The sequence below is a fragment of the Mirounga angustirostris genome, unplaced genomic scaffold, assembly GCF_029215605.1.
Source record: "Mirounga angustirostris isolate CCGP_5_RB_7025 unplaced genomic scaffold, mMirAng1.0.hap1 SCAF_2, whole genome shotgun sequence".
Lineage (NCBI taxonomy): Eukaryota > Metazoa > Chordata > Mammalia > Carnivora > Phocidae > Mirounga > Mirounga angustirostris.
Window position 1 is genome coordinate 37,295,627 of NW_026991710.1, and position 16,705 is coordinate 37,312,331.

Here is a 16,705-nt window from a genome sequence, read left to right on the forward strand (position 1 = left end):
GATTTTGGAAATTTTATGTTACTGGCACTGTTGCCTTTTCCAGCTTTGAAGCCTTTGTAAAAATCAAGATCAGTTAGCTTGCAGAATTTTAGGAAATGTTATTGACATTCAGATTGTTGCTGATGTCATGAGAATGTCAATTGCAACTCAAACTTACTTCAAAATTGTAATTTTACATAGATTAAATCATACTCACTTTAACAACCTCACATTTAGCTCCCTCCAAATATCGTATCAACCTCAGTGGCTGTAGAATTATTACAGAAGACAAGAGGAACCATCCTGCAAATGTAGCTTTCCTTCTCCACCTCACTACCTTGCCTGTCATTATAGATGTGTGTCCTTGGTGGGTCTCATTTAAATCTTACTTTCTTTTTGACTCATGACAAATTACGACATCAGTGTCGGTCTATTAATTCTGGAAAACTGCAAAGTTGTAGTTCTTTCTAGACAAATGTCTTCCCCAGTTTTCAAGCTGTGATGTCTTTATTCCTTATATCAAATTAGAGAAAGGCATCATATATGTGATGGAGAGAAAGTTTATCCATAAATGTTCCTATCTGTAGATGTTAAAACAGCATATAAGGGAACAAGGACAAATATTTATATATTAGAATAAAAAAAGTTGAAACTATGGCTATTTTTTTTTTTAAAGATTTTATTTATTTATTTGAGACAGAGAGAATGAGAGAGAGAGCACATGAGAGGGGGGAGGGTCAGAGGGAGAAGCAGGCTCCCCGCTGAGCAGGGAGCCCGATGCGGGACTTGATCCTGGGACTCCAGGATCATGACCTGAGCCGAAGGCAGTCGCTTAACCAACTGAGCCACCCAGGCGCCCCGAAACTATGGCTATTTTTTAGGCATTAGCTCCGCTTAGCTCTGGAATTGGTTGGCACTTTCCATATTACACTTCAACGTGTCTAGTTATCCTTTGTTTTAGACATATTCCAGCCTTTTGTCATTGCTGCTACAACTTTTAGAGCTCACTGGCCATCCATATATATAACTGTTGAAAAGATACTTTGGCAAAAATTTCTCCATATTCATCCAAATTCACATTCTTCTTTGTTTCTCACTGGGGACACAGGTAATATTTCCCAATCTCATTTACTGTGAGGTGTGGCCATGTGACTAGCTTCTAGCTAACAGATTACGAGTAGAAGAGATGTATGCATTTCCAACTCAAACCTTTTATGAAACTAATGTGCCTTCTCTTTACTCTCTTTCCCCTGCACTGCCTAAATACAAACAATGGTGGGTCCCTTGAGGATGACAGAACTTTTAAATATCAGGAGCCTAAATCACTAGGTAAAAAGAATGTTGACCAGGAACCCCTTTTTGAATTGTTAATGTGAGCAGAAATTAAGCTTCCATCATGACTGAGTCACTATATATTTTGGAGTTGGTTTCCTCTAATAGATACCAACATTTTATTAATTGTACATTTTTTTTTTTTCTGAATTGGTTTAAAGGCTAAAGAAATAAACTCCTAGTGCCTGGTAGTTCCTAAGCAAATATTTTCTAATTTGCTAAAAGTCTCAGCTCTCCCCAGACTCTACTTTCTAATCTAATCCTGAGTCCAAGACTATAACCATCTCTGAAGGCCCATTCTTGAGTTGGCCCATCTGTCCCTACAGTCTCCTAAATATTCTGCGCACAGATAACTTTCTTCTGCTCTGAGTGATTTATCTTTGCTAATTATATTCAATAACCAATTCTAGGGATGATTCTCATTTGGGCTGAGTGAGCATGTTTTGCTAAGAGCCCTCATGGAGTGATCTAGGACAAGGTTTCTGTAGGCATCATGTGGTCTCAATGATGTTTGTTCACTTTAAATAAAATGTTCAAGATTGTGTCAGATAGCTTCATACTACTTTAAATCTAGGACTCCCACTTCCTATCCAAGTGGTGCTAATTCTTGGATCATCTATAGAGTGGACACAATTGACATACCTGAGATCAGTTAATGACAGTCTTCTCAGTTACTTGGCATCGTGTTGCAAGAAGAGTAGAAATTGTAACAGAAGACTAGACTGAATTTAAGCAACTTGGGTTCAATAAGGGCTCCCTACCTACCAGGTAAGTATATTATTGAGATTTTATTATCTCTACTAAAATTAGGAATAAAAATACTTCTTAGCGCAAGTTAAGAACTTAACTTGGGTTGCTGCAAGGACTAAATAAAATCATGACCCTGGAATCCCTTCATAAATGTTATACAATAAGTTATTCATATAGTAAGCATAGGTATAATGTTTCTAGAGTGCCTCAGTGTCATTATAGTATATACTGTTTGAAACACTTAGTGATATATAATAAATTCACAAAATGTAGGTGGGTGCTCACTCTCTCCTATTACACATTGTGGTCTTGTTCTCTCTTTATATAACCAAATAATTGTTCTGGCTTTCCTTTTTCACATATATTCTAAATAAACAAAAACATAAAATGAAGGACATTGAGTAGATGAGGAACACTGCAGTGAATCCTGAGAGCCCAGTGAATTTCAGTTGTAGAAAAGCAATCCCCGAAGTCTTCTGGCCTCAGACATCTGCCTGCCTGTTTCATAGCCTCTTGGTGTACAGAATGTTGTTTTGGAGGGATAACTTTGTAGTTACACAGCAAGGCCTCTTGTCTTGGGATATGAGCTAAGACATTTTAGGAGATGACTACCACAACCAAGAAAATAGGCAGATGCTATTAACTAAATCCAGCAGGAGCCATGAATAAATTACATACCATGAAAACTTCTTGTTAACTGAATTTTCCAAAGATCTTGCTTCACTTTATGCTCCATTTCTTTTAGCTGCTTCTTTTTCTTTTACTTTTTCTCTCGTGTTAGTGGTACTGAGGGATTTTGCCTTTAATGCATTTTATTTATTTATTTTTAAAGATAACACATGGTCTCTTCAGATGAGGCAAAAATGAGATATTCTATTTTCCACAAATAAGAATTGAATCCTTACATCATTCTGCATTGTAAAATATCACTGAAGTTTAACATTGTTTATCAACTGTCTAATCTCTGCCTGTAGTATGGTTCCTGATACATAAAAAGCATTTAATATGTAATTTTCAATGAATGAATGATATAATATACAGTATTAGTTGAGAATTACTGCTTGCATTTCTTCTACACATACCCAAAAAAAGATAAAGATAATTGTTATATCTTCTAAAATTTTCCTCAGATAAAAAGATATGTGCTTCAGATGCATAGATACTTTTATAAAGATTTCCGTTGAAAAATATGTCCATTCCCCGGGGAGAGAGTAGATTTTCACAGAGCAGCTTTAGTGGGTGTGGGAATAATGTACACCTCTAATAATTAAAAATTGACCTGCTTACTTGAGGCCGATATATATTTGCTTAAATAAATTTTAGAGCACCTGGGTGGCTCAGTTGGTTAAGCGACTGCCTTCGGCTCAGGTCATGATCCTGGAGTCCCGGGATCGAGTCCCGCATCGGGCTCCCTGCTCGGCAGGGAGTCTGCTTCTCCCTCTGACCCTCCTCCCTCTCATGCTCTCTGTCTCAAATAAATAAATAAAATCTTAAAAAAAATAAATAAATAAATAAAGTATTTAAGGCGCCTGGGTGGCTCAGATGGTTAAGCATCTGCCTTCGGCTCAGGTCATGATCCCAGGGTCCTGGGATCGAGTCCCGCATCGGGCTCTCTGCTCCTTGGGAGCCTGCTTCTCCCTCTGCCTCTCATGAATAAATAAATAAAATCTTAAAAAAAAAATAAAATAAATTTTAAATAAAATGCAGGAGATCCATTGAGAAAAACACAAGGTAGCTATTTTGGCTGTCTGACAGTCCCCCATCTGCAGACTATACTTCAAAACAAAACAAAACAAAAAAACCACAAACCAAAACAATGGGAGATCTTTGGTATTTCTTCATATAAATGTATTAATCCTATCATGGGGGATTCACCCTCATGCCCTTACCTAAGCCTAATTATGGCCAAAAGGCCCTCTTTGCTAATATCCCCACAGTGGGGATTAGGGCTTCCACATGTGCATTGAAGGGGAGACACAAACATTTAGTCCATAGCATATCACTGTGGTACCTGTGCTATCACTTTACTGAAGGAGAAATGGCCATATCATGGTTAATATTAAGTACCTGATATAACAAAGCAAGTTTCAGAAGTGTTCTAAGGGTTGCTCATTGAGAAACTTGATCAGGAGTATCTTGCAGTTCACAATTAAGAACCAAGGACGGTATAAACACATCTCAAATTTTACAACATGAAGTCAACACAAAATAATATTAGTGTACTTATCAGTGATGGAACTTAAGTGGAAAAATTAATACCATTGCTTCACTTTTACTGTATTTAATTACTAATTTATTGCTAATGATAATGTTTTCCATTTAAGGTATTTAATAACTCCTTTTGAAAGCTAAACTTATTCTAGAAAAGGAAATCATATACATTAAATAAGTTCTTAGATATGACAAAATCCTCAAGTTGCTACATTAGAAAATAAAGTATAGGAAAACTGGATTATCATAAATTTTAAGTGTCTCTTCTATAAACACCCCTCCTAATTCCTTTTGTGACCTTTTGCAACACTCAGTAATTTTATGGATAATAGCTATTATTTCGTCAAGATTTTATTTGTTGCACTTTGAAATAATTTCATCTTGCAGTTTACCATCATGGTTACCACTACTTGCCTGTTACGTACACTAAACCATGTTACCTACTACTGGGATTATAGCAAAATGTATGCAATTAATTCTACAACCTGGTTGGGTTGGTAAACATATCTGCATGAAAGGCTAATTACCATGATATGCCCTTTACTCAGTTGCAGAATACTAGGAAGATAAAAATCTGAGTGTCCACGTGCCATACGTACATTAAATTGTCTTAGCAATTGTCTAAAAGTTAGGGGATAATGATAATAGATTATCATAATAAGTTGTTCCATTGTTCTTGGTGATACTCTACATACTTAAATATTTTATATCCTGGGATAAATATTGCTGAATATTTTTTCTTATGTCTTATTTCCAAGCAGCTATATTAAAAAACAAAAACAAAAACAAAAAAACCCTTAATGGGGTATTAAGAAAAATACCATAGCCTGTTAATGAACTGCTGCTATATACCCACTACCCAACAATATAATGATAAATAGTTCTGCCTCGGTGTTGACCAAACATCACATTTCACTTGCCACAAGCGGAAGTCAGAAACCAAAGAGATGAGATATCTTCCTGTTAAAGAGTAAAAGAAAATTGTCGTCGTTTAAAATATGAGCTACTAAAGTAAATGGGTTATGATTGCCCTAGGAATACACATACCCCACTTAATCTATCACTTTTCCAAGTGGAAATTCCAAAGGAATTTGACAAGGGATATCACAATTCCAAAGGAATTGAAATGAGAAAATAAGAGCAGCCTGATGCAAAGAAAATAAAATGGCTCATTTTTGTCACTTGAAGCCCATTTCAGAGCAGTCTGCTCTTTGCTGGTGGGTTCTGTTTCTACTTTGATAGTTTGTTTTGCCTTGTATGGAAGGACACAAAATTTGGATGTCCCACCATGATCCTCCTAGCACCTTGCCTTAGGTACATTTCCTTTGAGAGTTCCTCAAAGGGAGGTCAGATGACTTATCTGGCTTTGCTTCTCTGGGAACACTCCTTGCAGGGCAGGACCAGCACAGTAAACTTGGACTTTCTTGGGCATCATTGTTCTTCACAGGAGAGGTGGTACAAATGGTTCCATCCTACAAGAGTCTGCAGAGCAGCCATTCCTGCCTCAGAGATGCATCTCTGTAAAAGGAAGAGGAATCTGAACTTTTCCTTTTTGAAAACTCATCAGTTCATTTTCTACTGGGCTGTACAATCTTGTGGGTGACTAATAGTGCAGATATGATCAGTTTAGTCCTTGGAATAGTGTCCTATATGCTTAGCAATGAAATCTGACAATAATTATGAAATATTAAGGCCTTCTGAGGGCCTGAAAGTTTATTGCTAAAAATAACAATTTGTAGTTTGACCAGTAAATGTTTGGTCAGTGTCTTACATTGAATATTGATCATTAGACATACCAGCCTCTTCTCTCTATATTTTCATTCTTTATAACACAGACACACTATGAATGGATGTGCATACAGACACTCAGGGGAGACAGAGTTTTCATCCTCCGACACGCACCTAAGCCTCCTGTCCATATACAGAGATGCATGTCACACTCGCGGTGAGTCTTCCATTCCTGAGTACAGCCTTGCCATTTCCTCTCCTCACTCATACCCAGCCCCGACCCTCCACTTGTCCCATGCCCCTGCCTCTCCAGTTTGTGTGCTTAAGAACATTAAAGTCAGTGATGTACCCACAGGCATCTCTGCTTCAGCATTAACTGGGTTGGCTTTCCGATTTCTGGTTCAGTATTTTTGAGGCAATCCATATCATTATTTGACAACTCTGATTTATGAGCAAGGGTTATTCCCCAGTCCCTCTTCATACCCAGACATCCCTCAGCTTAACCAGGTTGTATATTTTCTTTAAAGGAGAAGGGTATATCAGTTTGGTCAGTTTAAGTTCATAACAGTTGACTGGGCCACGTTGGTGTGGATACTGTGCTTGAGTGGGAGATCTCACCATCTGATTGCTCACTTTTACTTGATGTGATTGAGGAGGCACAGAAATTTAGAATGGGCCTTTTTTCCTCATTCCTCCATGCATGTACCTAATGTGTACAGAGCCTGATGTGTAATGATGATGTGTTGGTGGTGGTAATGATTATCGTCGTCATGATAACTAATATTTATTTGGTGCTTACTATTTATGTTCCATTGTATAAAGCATTTTACGTTAACATACTCATTACAGCTCTAGGTAAAGTGGATAGGATTATTCCATTCCACAGAAATGTACAGAGAAAAATGTACAGAGAAGTTAACTATTTTGTCCAAGAAATTGGCATTGCTGAGATTGAAACTAGCCATCTTGCTGCTTCTTTATTCTTGACTTCTTTTCTCCATGTCAACTGTTAGGAATATGGCAAGATCTCAAGATTCAGGTTTGTGAAAGGAAGGAATGTGAAACTTAATGGAGAGAGTAGAAGTTTGTTTAGACCCCAAAACTAAAATGTGTTTAGATTCAACATTTAACAGAGTTCTGCAATATGGGTATTGAGTAGTATTAAATTCTAATTTTATTGCTATACCTAAGGATGGTGCTTTCAGAAAGTTTATGGGTAGAATTTGGGAGTGCAGTGGTTTAATTGGCAAGAACAATAAGTGGCTGTTTATACCTTTAATGTCAATGATCTCCACCCAAAACCCACCATTATTTCTAACTTACATAATTTTAATTGCAACTTTTTAGTTAGCACGTGACTAATTTAATTGACCTTTTTACAATTTCCATTAATTAAAGGTACAGATTTAAAATTTAAAATTTATTTTATTTTCACAGCCTTCAAATATTTGAAAAATCAGTGTGTGAAGTGACCAGAGTAGGGTGACTATTTGATTTATACTTTCTTGGTCCATTGACCCTACAATAAGAGAACAGAAAAGTCATTATGTTAAGGTCTATGTCCCATTCAGCCTAGACTAAAATATGCTAATTTCAGGTAAGATAATGAGAATGATGCAAGAAAATTATTTGCACAGAGGAACTTTTGATAAGATAATTCTACCTTAAAATAATTAGGTAAGCTTGGACTTATAACACGCTTAGAGGTCAGAATTGAATCTGCTCACATTATGGTGTTTATTTATCAGAACTGTTCCTTGTCCAGCCACTAGGTCTCATTTATATAATCTGGAGAACAGGGAGAGGGGTTGGGAAGGTAAAAGAAAAAAAGGAAAAATCAACCAAGGTAACCAGAAACTGATGGAGATAATTTGCCTAAGAAGTCCTCAAGATATAGAAATTCAAATCCATATTTCCTTAATGTTCTTTTTTTCCCCTTCATGTTCTTAAAGGAAATATGCATTCTTTTTTTTTTTTTTTTCTTTTTACTGAACACACAACCTGAGTTTGAAAACCTAATGTTGGATAGGGTTATACATTACTTTGTTGTTGCCAATCTCCAGAGGATGTAGCTACAGAGCTGCCCAGCAGAAGCAGCACTTAGGGGGGAAAAAATAGCTCAACTTAGGAAGAGATGAAATGTCTTCATGTAGCTTTGGAGACAGTGGGGCCTCAGCAGCTGACAGTATTAAAAAGGGCGAGAGTAGAAGAAATAATTCTTGGATACCTTGTGGTTGCTAATTGACATGGTCATGATATCCAGAAAATACACCACAGGATGACTGGAGTGATTTTGGCAGGAAATGACTTGCTTAAAACTGGAAATTCTGTAATAACAGGTGGACAGTAAAGGAGCAGAGCCAGAAAATATTTTTTTTTCTAAATTTGACCCTTTTGTCAAACCTGGTCTTTCTCAGCCATGTAACAAATTAGATGTATGTGTCTGGGAATCATTTCTAAACACCCACTGAATTATATGAGTCTCCATTTACTAGTTAGTAAATGAAAGAAATATTAATAGGTATTACATGTTTAATTAGGGAATTATTTATGAGCATAGTATGTGTTCAGTACTGTGTTACATGCCTGGAACAACTGGAAAGATCCAATGCATTTAGGGGGAAAATTAGCATGCAAACGAGAGTTTTACATAATGGGCAGAAATTCATTATGTAGAAAAACAAATATTTAGGACATATTTTCCCAGAGAAGGAAAAAAACAATACAAATGGTTTGGGATGCATTCTAAAAGGTGGCATTAGAAATAGTGACATAGCAAATTTTAAACCCTAGAATGTAAGTTCTACAAAGGCATTTTTTTTTTTTTTTTGCTTTTCTGTATGTTGAGAACCCAGAACATAACAGATACTGAATAATTGTTGAATGAATGAATGCTGAATTGTTGAAACACTTTAAAACTATTATATTCCTTTTTGTGATGACACTTGAAATGATCTAATTAGAAGTTTTTCTCTTTGGACTTCAACTTGGCAGTAAATATGGCTAAGGTTGACCAACTTCTGTCTCATATCAATTTAAACTTTCATGGGTTTTTACTCAAATGCAGTCCTTAATGAGCAGCTGTCCAGGGCAATAATAATGATGATAATACATTGCCCTTACACCATCTCCCTTATCCATGGAAACCTAAGTGCCCTCCCAACAGTAATTATCATAGCTCTTATGGGAGGTAGGAAAGTATAATTAACATCATTTGCAGATACAAGTAGAAATAGAGATATTAAGCAACCAACTTCAAGAAATGTAGTAAGCTTTTTATTATTTTAAAAATGTCAGTCTTCGGATCTTTCTTATTGAAGTATAATTAGCATATATTAGTTTTAAGTGTACAGCATAATGATTTGGTATTTGTATATAGTGTGAGATGATCACTACAATAAGTCTAGTTAACATCTATTACCATACATAGTTACAGATTTTTTTTCTTGTGATGTGATGAGAAATTTTAGGATTTACTGTCTTAGCAACTTTCAGATATGCAATACAGTACTAATAATAGTCTCTGTGCTGTATATTACATCCCATGACATTTATTTTATAATTGGACGTTTGTATCTTTTGACTCCCTTCACCCATTTTGCCCACTCTCCACCCCACCTCTGGCAACCACCAATCTGTTCTCTGTATCTCTGAGCTTATTTTTTTGTTTTGTGTTTTTTTGTTTGTTTGTTTTAGATTCCACATATAAGTGAGATCATATGATACTTATATTTTTCTGTCTTATTTCACTTAATACCCTCAAAGTCCATCCATGTTGTCACAAATGGTAAAATTTCATTCTTTTTGATGACTGAATACTATTTCTTTGTGTGTGTCACATTTTTTTAATCCACTTATTGTCAATGGATGTTTACACTGTTTTTATATATTCATGATTATAAATAAAGCTGCAATGAACATGGGGATGCATATATATTTTCAAGTTAGTGTTTTCATTTTCTTTGGATAAATACCCATAATTAGAATTTCTGATTCATCTATTCAATTTTTAATTTTTGAGGAAATTCTATGCGGTTTTCTATAGCACCTAGACCAATTGACATTCCCACCAACATTGCACAAGGGTTTCTTTTTCTCCACATCCTAACCAACACTTATTATTTTTTCTGTTTTTGATAATAGCCATTCTAACAGGTATGAGGTGATAACCTTTTTGTGGTTTTGTTTTGCATTTCCAATGATTAGTGATGCTGAGCATCTTTTCATGTGCCTATTTGCCATATAGATCTTTGGAAAAATGTCTATTCAGTTTTTCTGCCCATTTTTTAGTCACTTTATTTTTGCTATTGAGTTGTATGAGGTTTTTTTTTTAATGTATTTTGGATATTTGCCCCTTATCAGATGTATGATCTGTAATGATTTCATTCCTTTGGTTGCCTTTTCATTCTGTTGATGATTTCCTGTACTGTGCAGAGACTTTTTGGTTTGATGTAGTCCCACTTGTTTGTTTTTGCTTTTGTTGTCTTTGCTTTTGATGTCAAATCCAAAAATTTATTGCCAAAATCTACGTCAAGGAGCTTACTGACTATGTTTTCTTCTATGAGGTTTATGGTTTCACATCTTATTTTCTTTTTTTTTTCTCATTAAACTTTTGTTTTAATGGGTCTCAAAATTCTGTGACAGATTTTTGGTCAAGTTGTTTCCATTAAAAAGTACTGATTTTAAAAACTAATAACTTAAGGGGCACCTGGGTGGCTCAGTCGTTAAGCATCTGCCTTTGGCTCAGGTCATGATCCCAGGGTCCTGGGATCGAGCCCTGCGTCGGGCTTCCTGCTCGGTGGGAAGCCTGCTTCTCCCTCTCCCACTCCCCCTGCTTGTGTTCCCTCTCTCTCTGTCAAAATAAATAAATAAATCTTAAAAAAAAAACAAAAAACACTAATAACTTAAAACTGCCACACACACACACAAAAACAAATGGTCCACAAAACATTTCACTTTCCTTCTGAAGGTTTTACGATGCATTGTTATCATTAACCAGTCTTTTTTTTTTTTTACATGTGACCAGCTGTTTTTTTTTAATTTATTTTTTTATTCTTATGTTAATCCCCATACATTACATCATTAGTTTTAGATGAAGTGTTCCATGATTCATTGTTTGTGCATAACACCCAGTGCTCCATGCAGAATGTGCCCTCCTCAATACCCACCAACAGGCTAACCCATCCTCCCACCCCCCTCCCCTCTAGAACCCTGTTTATTTTTCAGAGTCCATCGTCTCTCGTGGTTCATCTACCCCTCCGATTTCCCCCGCTTCATTCTTCCCCTCCCGCTACCTTCTTCTTCTTTTTTTTTTCTTAACATATATTGCATTGTTTCAGAGGTACAGATCTGAGATTCAACAGTCTTGCACAATTCACAGCGCTTACCAGAGCACATACCCTCCCCAGTGTCTATCACCCAGTCACCCCATCCCTCCCACCCCACCCCCCACTCCAGCAACCCTCAGTTTGTTTCCTGCAATTAACCAGTCTTTTACTATTAAACTTAAATGGCCAATTGACACAAACAGTTCTGAGACCGTTCTTCCACCACTGATTAAGACTGGGGTGGCTGGTACTGGGGATAATATTCATTTAGCCTTCTGAGCTTTCTGGGCAGACTTGGTGACCTTGCCACCTCCAGCTGCCTTCTTGCCCATTGCTTTGATGACACCCACAGCAACTGTCTGTCTCATATCAGGAGCAGCAAAATAGCCCAGAGGAGGATAGTCAGAGAAGCTCTCAACACACATAGGCTTGCCAGGAACCATATCAACAATGGCAGCATCACCAGATTTCAAGAACTTGGGACCATCTTCCAGCTTTTTTCCAGAACGACGATCTATCTTCTCCTTCAGCTCAGCAAACTTGCAAGCAATGTGAGCTGTGTGACAATCCAGCACAAGTGCATATCCAGCACTGATTTGGCCTGGATGGTTCAGGATAATCACCTGAGCCGTGAAGCCAGCTGCTTCCATTGGTGGGTCATTTTTGCTGTCACCAGCCACATTGCCATGATGAGCATCTTTGACAGATACATTCTTGACATTGAAGCCCACATTGTCCCCAGGAAGAGCCTCACTCAAAGCTTCATGGTGCATTTCAACAGACTTTACTTCACTTGTAACATTGACTGGAGCAAAGGTGACCACCATGCCATGTTTAAGAACACCAGTCTCCACTCGGCCCACAGGGACAGTACCAATACCACCAATTTTGTAGATATCCTGGAGAGGCAGACGCAAGGGCTTGTCAGTTGGACGAGCTGGTGGCAGAATGCAATCCAGAGCTTCAAGCAGTGTGGTTCCACTGGCATTGCCATCTTTATGGGTGACTTTCCACCCGTTGAGCCAAGGCATGTTAGCACTTGGCTCCAGCATGTTGTCACCATTCCAACTAGAAATTGGCACAAAGCTACTGTGTTGGTGTTGTAGCCAATTTTCTTAATGTAGGTGCTGACTTCCGTAATGATTTCCTCATATCTCTTCTGGCTGTAGGGTGGCTCAGTGGAATCCATTTTGTTAACACCAACAATTAGTTGTTTTACACCCAGTGTGTAAGCCAGAAGGGCATGCTTATAGGTCTTCCCATTCTTGGAGATACCTGGTTCAAATTCACCAACACCAGCAGCAACAATCAGGACAGCACAGTCAGCCTGAGATGTGCCTGCAATCATGTTTTTGATAAAGTCTCTGTGTCCTGGGCATCAGTGATGGTCACGTAATACTTGCTGGTCTCAAATTTCTACAGGGAGTTATCAGTGGTGATACCATGTTCACATTCAGCTTTCAGTTTATCTAAGACCCAGCGTACTTGAAGGAGCCCTTTCCCATCTCAGCAGCCTCCTTCTCAATTTTTTTGATAGTTCTTTTGTCCATCCCACCGCATTTGTAGATCAGATGACCAGTAGTGGTAGACTTGCCTGAATCTACATGTCCAATGATGACGATGTTGATGTGAGTCTTTTCCTTTCCCATTTTGGTTTAGGTTGAGTGGTGGTTTTTGTGACACCTGTGTTCTGGTGGGGACCCTGTTGCAAAAAAGCTCATGTCTTATTTTCAAGTCTTCAATCCATTTTGAGTTAATTTTTGTGGATGGTGCAAGATAGTGGTCCAGTTTCACTCTTTTGCATGTGGCAGTCTAGTTTTCCCAGCACCATATATTGAAGAGACTGTCCTTTCTCCATCATATATTCTTGGCCCCTTTTGTCATAAATAATTGACCGTATATGTGTAGGCTTATTTTTAGGCTGTCTATTCTGTTCTATTGATCTATGTGTCTGTTTTTGTGCTGATACCATACTGTTTTGATTACTATTGAATTTGATTACTATTTGAAATCAGGAAGTATGATGCCTCCAGCTGTGTTCCTCTTCCTCAAGATTGCACTGGCTATTCAGGGTCCTTCATGGTTCCAAACAAATTTTAGAATTGTTTGTTGTATTTCTATGAAAAATGCCATTGGGATTTTTGATAGGGATTGCATTGAATCTGTAGATTGCCTTGGGTAGTATGAACATTTTAACAGTATTCTTCCAGTCCATAAGCATGGGTTATCATTCGATTTATTTGTGTCATCTTGATTTTTTTTGATCAGTGTCATAGTTTTCAGTGTATCAAATTTTTTACTTCTTTGGTTAAATTTATTCCTAGATATTTTATTCTTTTGATGCAACTATAAGTGAGATTTTTTTTAAGTTTATCTTCTTGATAATTTGTCGTTAGTGTTTAAAAATGCAACAGATTTCTGTATATTGCTTTTGTATTCTGCAGCTTTACTGAATTCATGTATTCTAACAGTTTCTTTGGTGGAGTCTTTATTATTATTTTTATATATACTATCTCATCATCTGCAAATAGAGACAGATCTAATTTTTCCTTTCCCATTTGGATATTTGTTTCTTTTTCTTGCCTAATTGCTCTGGCTGGGATTTGCAGTACTATGTTGAATAAAAATGGTGAGTATGGGTGTCCTTGTCTTGTTCCTGAATTTGAGAAAAAGCTTTCAGCTTTGTGATATTGAGTATGATGTTAGCTGTGAACTTGTCTTTATTATGTTGAAATATATTCCCTCTATGCACACTTTGTTGAGAGTTTTTTTTATCATGAACAGATGTTGAATTTTGTCTGGTACTTTTTTTTTATTTCTTAAGATGATCATGCAATTTTTATTTTTCATTTTGTTAATGTGGTATATCATGTTGGTTTGATTTATGCATGTTAAACCATCCTTGCATGCCAGGAAAAAATCCCACTTGATCATGGTGTATGATCCACTTAATGTATCATTGAATTAGATATGTGAATATTTTGTTGAAGATTTTTGCATCTATGTTCATCAAGGATATTGGCCCATAATTTTCTTTTCTTGTAGTGTCCTTGCCTGGTTTTGTTATCAAGGTAATGCTAGCCTTATAAAATAAGTTTGGAAGTGTTTCCTTCTTTTCTATTTGCTTGGAAGAGTTTAAGAAGGAAGTGTAGTGTTAATTTGTCTTTGAATGTTTGGTAGAATTTACCAGTGGAGCCTTTTGGTTCTGGGCTTTTTTTTGTTGGGAAGTTTTTCATTAAGATCCAATCTCCTTACTGGTAATTGATCTGTTAGATTTTCTATTCCTTCATGTTTGGTCTTAAAGGGTTTTATATTTCTAGAAATTTATTTCTCCTAGATTGCTCAATTTGTTGGCATATAATTGTTCATAGTAGTCTCTTATAATCCTTCATGTTTCTGTGGTATCAGTTGTAAGTCTCCTCTTTCAGATTTTGAATTTTCTCTTTTTCTTTTTGGTAAGTCTAACTAAAAGTTTGTTAATTTTGTATATCTTTTCGAAGTATGAGCTCTTGGTTTCATTATCTTTTCTATTATCTTTTTAGTCCCTATTTCATTCATTTCTGTTCTGATCTTTATTTCCTTCTACTAACTTTGGGCGTTGGTCTTCTTTTTGTATTTTCTTGAGGTGTAAGTTAGGTTGTTTGAGATTTTTCTTGTTTCCCGAGAGTAGGCATTTGTCACTATGAACTTCCCTCTTAGAACTGCTTTTGTTGCATTCCATAAATTTTAGTATACTGTATTTTCATTTGTGTCAGGTACCTTTTCTCTTTTGATTTCTTTATTGACTGATTGGTTGTTCAGTTATATGATGTTTAATCTCCACATATTCTTGAATTTTCCACTTTTCTTTTTGTTATTGATTTCTAGTTTCATATCATTATTGTTGGAAAGATGTTGATATGATTTAAATCTTCTTAAATTTGTTAACAGTTGTTTTGTAGCCTAACATATGATCTATCCTGGAGAGTATTCCATGTGCACGTGAAAAGAATGTGTATTCATTGCTTTTGGATAGAATGTTCTGTATGCATCTTTTAAGTCAATGTGGCCTAATATGTCATTTAAGGCCAATGTTTCCTTAATGATTTTCTGTCTCTATGATCTATCCATTGATGTAAGGGGGTATTATAGTCCCCTACTTTTATTGTTTTGCTATCTATTTCTTCGTTTAGTTTTGTTAATATTTGCTTTACATATTTAGGTGACCCAAAGATTTTATTATTAAGCCTTGAAATCAGTGAATGACCAGTATCTGGTAACTGTTTAAATCATTAGTTTGGATGGTATTAAGATGATGGAAAGGAAGATAAATTTTGAGCTTTATGAATTAATGTACTTCTTGAGACCTGATTTGAATTCTTGTACTAATTGATGGGTGCTAATAGGTTAAGAAAAGTATACATCTCTTGGGAAGCTTCTATATACGTTTATTTGGTTCATATAAATTTAGGAATGCAGTAGTTATTCAGTTATCAAGTTGAAATAATTGCTATCACATGTTTGAGTCCCTGTTATTAAAGCTCTTCTGCTTTTTCCTCTTTGCTTATGAAAATGGCCCCACCCTAGACACTAAGATCAATCTTGACCTGTCAAGGGGATCTAAAGAACAATTACACTAAGATCAATCTTGACCTGTCAAGGGGATCTAAAGAACAATTAAGTTACATTGATTCACCATTAGGGTAAGCTTACTTTTGATTTTGACTTGATCTAGTTTTTCTTTTTCTTTTTTTAATTGTATTTATTTATTTGGGAGAGAGAGAGCATGCACACATGAGCAGGGAGAGGGGCAAAGGGAGAGGGAAAGAAGAATCCCAAGCAGACTCCTGCTGAGCAAGAACCTGAGGCAGGTCTCAATTCCACGACCCTGAGCCAAAACCAAGAGTGAAACACTCAACCATCTGAGCCACCCAGGAGGCACCACTTTATCCTGTTTTTCAATTATAGTGGTGAAAATGCTTCATTGATGTGTGTGTGTGTGTGTGTGTGTGTATCAGGATATTTCTGATACAAGTGACAGAAAACCAAATCCAAATGGATATAAGCAAAGAAGTTTATTGGCTCTTCCAAGTAAAAACTTTAGGGGTAGAATTGGCTTCAAGTATGGTCTCATTGATATCGAACATAATCAAGATCCAGTTTTTCTTCGTCTCATGCTCACCTCTCATCAGTACCTTGGTTTTACTCTTGGGCTAGATGTGGTGGCAAGACACAGCTTCAGTTATAATCTTTGAGGTTCAAGTTCAGTGGTGGAGAGTATTGCCAGAATCCTCAAAGCCTCAGAAGCATTTCCATTTTACCATATTGGCTCTGATTTTATGACCTGTTAATCCTACCACATTTTTTTTTGGCAAGGCATGCTATCTAATGCATTAGGT

General features: G+C 36.6%; 1 long non-coding RNA gene and 1 pseudogene across 1 annotated transcript in view; one reads left to right on the top strand and one right to left on the bottom strand.

The window, feature by feature from the left end:
• The window catches only part of LOC129045995 (uncharacterized), a 345,862-nt gene that overhangs the window by 189,100 nt on the left and 140,057 nt on the right, over window positions 1–16,705 (top strand). The gene's annotated exons all lie outside the window — the stretch shown is intronic.
• Window positions 11,487–12,996, bottom strand: LOC135363588 (elongation factor 1-alpha 1-like; annotated as a pseudogene).